Source organism: Spermophilus citellus, assembly GCF_964194105.1.
Source record: "Spermophilus citellus genome assembly, chromosome: 2".
NCBI classification, from domain to species: domain Eukaryota; kingdom Metazoa; phylum Chordata; class Mammalia; order Rodentia; family Sciuridae; genus Spermophilus; species Spermophilus citellus.
Genome location: NC_138183.1, coordinates 252400318 through 252405115, shown reverse-complemented (window position 1 = coordinate 252405115; position 4798 = coordinate 252400318). Strand labels below are relative to the sequence as shown.

At 50.5% G+C, this 4798-nt stretch overlaps 1 long non-coding RNA gene across 1 annotated transcript; it reads left to right on the top strand.

Annotated features, from left to right (window-relative positions):
• Nucleotides 1–1289: 1289 nt before the first annotated feature.
• On the top strand, nt 1290–3325 carry LOC308642910. The gene is made up of 2 exons (XR_014020665.1): nt 1290–3220; nt 3253–3325. It is a non-coding gene; the product is annotated as an uncharacterized lncRNA (long non-coding RNA).
• Nucleotides 3326–4798: the final 1473 nt, after the last annotated feature.

The window sequence follows — 4798 nt, the reverse complement described above, 5'->3', positions numbered from 1 at the left end:
AAAAAAGAAAAAAGAAGGCTGGGATTGTAGCTCAATGGTAGAGTGTTTGCCTTGCATGTGGAAGGCCTGGGTTTGATCCTCAGCACCACAAAAAAAAAATAAAATAAAGGTATTGTGTCCATCTGCAATTAAAAATATTTTTTTAAAAAAGAAAAAAAAAGCTTATTAGAGCCGGGCATGGTGGCTCACACATGTAATATACTGGCTTGGGTGGATGAGAAAGGAGAATCACGAGTTCAAAGCTAGCCTCAGCAAAAGCGAGATGCTGAGCAACTCAATGAGGCCCTGTCTCTAAATAAAATGCAAAATAAGGCTGGGGATGTGGCTCAGTGGTCAAGTGCCCCTGAGTTCAATCCCCACTACCAAAAAACAAGAAAAAAAAAAAGCTTATTAGGCTTATTTGATAAATTATATGAGAAACCCTGTCAAAGAATAATGCTGGACTTTCTTCAAGTAGTATTTGTGTGAGTTTTATTGATATGTGTTTCAGAAATGGCATGCAACTCCTAATAGCCCTGATATAGCCATTCTGTTGGAAGGTTGCATGCAATAGAGACGACCAAGTCCTCTTGTCAGTTGTGGCATTATTATAATGAGTGAACTCTCACCCAATCTTTACCCATGGCCACGTTATGTCTTGTCATTCAGCCAGGCACAGAGGTGCACATCTGTCATCCCAACAACTTGAGAGGCTTGGGTAGGAGGCTAGCCTCTAGGACTCAGTGAGACCTGTCTCAAAATAAAAAACAAAAGGCCTGGAGATACGGCTCAGTGGTAGAGAACGCCTGGATTCTATACTGCAGAACCAAACCAAAGCAAAACATGGGGCTGGTTTGTGGTTCAGTGGTAGAGTGCTTACCTAGCATGTGCGAAGCACTGGGTTCGATTCTCAGCACCACATATAAATAAATAAAGGTCCATTGACAACTGAAAAATATCAAAAAAAGAAAAAAAAGAAAAGAAAAAGCAAAACAAACTCTTTTTTTAATTCTTTTTTTAAAGAGAGAGTGAGAGAGGAGAGAGTGAGAGAGAATTTTTTTTAATATTTATTTTTTAGTTCTCGGCGGATACAACATCTTTGTTGGTATGTGGTGCTGAGGCTCGAACCCGGGCCCCACGCATGCCAGGCAAGCGGGCTACTGCTTGAGCCATATCCCCCACCCTGCAAAACAAACTCTTAACATATGCAATTTGAGCTGGGCCTGTGGCTCAGCGGTAGCACACTTGCTTGTCATATGTGAGGCACTGGTTTGATTCTCAGCACTGCATAAAAGTAAATAAAATAAAGGTCTATCAACAACTAAAAAACTATTTTAAAAATATGCAGTTTGAATTGGCTCCATACGATTGGTCCAAGTCAAATTGCCTTCGATAACCAATTTAATAAGCCATGCTATGCACCCGAGTTGGAGAAACAAAACAGCTTTTGGAAAGGATGTAAACCCAGTTTTAAGCACGGATTCACGGAGGGCCGGATGTGCCTGGTCTTTCCTGACTCCTTGAAGCTTCCTGTATTACAAGTTCCCCACCCATCGTCTGACGGTGGAGTAGAGGGCACAACACAACCTGTAGGAAGACAGCGGGGGTGGTGACTAAATAAAACCACTAAAATCATGGATAACCAGGATCATCCTCCTGGGAAGATGATGAGGTCTCCGGTGGCACGTGTCTGCTACCTGCAGGGCCATCTGAACCTTCATAGGGGGCTTCACTCACCTGCCACCTCCAGGGGGATGTGAAGACGCTCTCGTGACCTCCTTCTGTGTGGCCTGCGTGTCCTGGTTGCACAGAAGCTGTGCATGCGAGGAGGGCCAAGATGCAGCTGCAGAACCTCACGTAGCTCCAGACCCGGCTCAGGGGCGAGGCTCTAATGCACTGAGCCGACATGCATTTTCACCAGACACAGGCGTCTTCTCAGGATCCACCAACCGAGGAGAATCCAACCCTAGAGAGTCTAGGAGAACGGCACAGAAAGACTGTCCTGGCCCCTGGGGGAAGGCACGCCAGTTCTCCCACCCACATGCAGCTAAATGCCAACGTCTTCAATTTGGTTCCCATCTCACTCGCCAAAGGGCCCCTCCAGACTCTAGACTTGCACCCCTGCCAGAGATTGTCAGGTACGGCTGACAGGGAACGTCCCCCCAGAAGCAGACCACACCCAGACGGGGACAGCTTCCCCAAGGTCATGGCTGCTGACTCCCCTGCCATCCCCAAAGCCTTGCCCTCGTTCCCCCCACCCCCACTGCCTGCTGTCTAACCCTTTCCTCGTCCCTACAGGAAAACCCAGGAGAGTTTGTGGATGCCCAGAGTGACTTCCCCAGGGCTTTCAAATCTTTGCAGTCAGTCCCCAGGTGTTCCCAGCTAGCCACAGAAGTGAGTGGCTCTTTGAAGCAGCCTGCTGAGTGGTGGCCTTGGTCTTTAATTACCACTGTGTTTGGAACAAAGTCTGTGGCCAGCAGACATCGTGGAGCATCTGTGTCACCTGAACTTTGATGCATTTGATTTTGATGAGTCGGTGGATAAGGACTCCTATCAAGCAGTGACTCAGCCTCCTGTACGGATCTCCTGAGGGGCATTACCAGGGCTCCTCCGGCCCCTTGGGTCTTCTCATCTTCTCCAAGTCTTTGATGCCTGGTTGCATCCAGCTGCTCGGTGACAAAAATGCATCACTGGCTGAACCGATGCAAAACTCCAAGAAACATGAGGACACTATGACCATGAATGGCACATTGAAGCCCCAAATCCAACATGATGGTGACTGACAGTTGTGCCTTGAGTTGTGGTCACCGCGTGAGGTTATGACCACAAGGGGGCGTTGGTAAGATCAGGCCTGCGGATGCCTCCGTGGTGAGTCCCCACCTAACGCGGTGGCTGAGTCCCCCTCAGTCCCAGCAGCTGACCAGCAGCCCCTGGCAGGTGGCCAGCGGACTCAAACGCGGCAAAACAAGGCAACCAACCGAATGGTCCCCGGTATCCCTTCCATTTCTCTCCTCCGGGGTCTGGGCGGCTGCAGCCCCGGGGCCTTTGACAGGAGAGAAAGAGGATGCGTTGGACGGCGCCCCGAGCCCTGCCCTGTGCCTTGTGTGTGTGGGGGGGTGCGATCGGAGCGGCCAGGCAGGGCTCTGGGTTTTGTTTGTTGGGGACCCTCCGCAAGCCCTGCCCCGGCGCTGCACCCCAGCCCCCTCCGTGCCGTGGACCCTGCAGCCTGGCCCTAGTCACCGTCAGCAGGAGCTTCCCGCGGCCAGCACTAAGACATCCTGGGATAACCAGCTCCAGGGAGCAGCCAGCCCCCTGCCCCCCGGATTCTAAGTGGGTTAGATGAAGTCCTCGGGAGAGAGAACAAAGAACCCTTGACGACATGGGCAGCTGTGGGTCAGAGCGTTTCTGTGGCACATCATCACCAGAGGTCATTGTCAACTGCAAGTCAGAGGTTCCCAGCCGCTCTGCCACTGCGGGGGGGGGGGGGGTCCCACCTACACCGGCCTCCTGGGAGGGCTTGCTCAGGGACCACCCTTGCCTCCCACAGGAGGGGAGGCCACAGAGACAGAGACAGCAGGAGTCAGGATGACACGGTGATGGGTGGGAAAAACCTCCTGGCTGTTTCCGCAGCTGTTATTTGGGGACTTTGTAACCTCGGTTGAACCTCTCTGATTAATATACAACCTGGGGTGAGAACAAGAACTACAGAGAAGCAGGAAATGGGGAGGATTTTTTTCAGTTTGGAAAGTGAAACATTTCTGTTGACTTTCTTCATTTTTTTTTTTTTAATGACAAAGCAGCTTCTACACAGCAAACTTAAGTTCATTGGAGGGAATATTTAAGAACTCCGAAGGGAAATGCAATGTCTAGCCAAGGATTCTATAGCCCAGCTCTGCCCGCTAGTACAATTTGCACTCGTGAGGTCATTCATAGGCTGCTATTATACAGTCTTGAAGAATAAGGAGACAGGTGTGGTGGTGCACACCTGTAATCTCAGCAGCTTGGGAGGCTGAGGCAGAAGGATCCAGAGTTCAAGGCCAGCCTTGCAACCTAGTGAGGCCCTAAGCAACTCAGCAAGACCCTGTGTCTCAATAAAATATATATTTTTAAAAAGGGCTGGGGATGTGGCTCAGTGGTTAAATTCTCTGTGTTCAATCCCTGGAAGGAAGAAGTAGGAAGAGGAGGAGGAGGAAGAGAAGGGAGAAGGAGGGGCTCAACATCTTGGGAAATGCAAGTTTAAGCCAAAATGAGGGCTGAGGGTGCAGCTTGGCGGCAGAGTGCTTGGTGATAGGTCTCCAGCCTGGCCACCTGGCAGACTTTGGACTTGCCTGGACTTACCAAGCCTCCACAGTCATGTAAGCCAATTCCTTGAGATCTCTCCACCCCCTCTCTTTCCCTCTCTCCCTCTCCCACAACTATGGGTTCTGTTTCTTTGGAGAATCCTCACTAATACAAAACTCAAGGAAGAGTGCATAGGTCCACCAAAGGGCTCCTACAAGGATGTTCGTCGTGACTTGATCCATAACAGCCCCAGACCAGGGACAACCCGCATGTCAAGCCAAGCCGTGAGAGAGAGAAAGGAGAGGTGGACTGTGATCTGAACCCCCTCACCCAGCAAGGAGGAGTCCCCCAGACATCCCTCTAAGCAAAAGAACTGCCTCAGGATGCACAGGATGTGACTCCGTGTAAGTGGAATTTTAAAGGCACCAACTAGTTTTGTGGAGTTGGAGGTCAGCACAGTGCCTGGGAGGTACGAGCTAAGGGGCAGGATGAGGGAAACTTCTGGAATGCTGGAGTGGTCTATGCCGTGAGCTGGCGA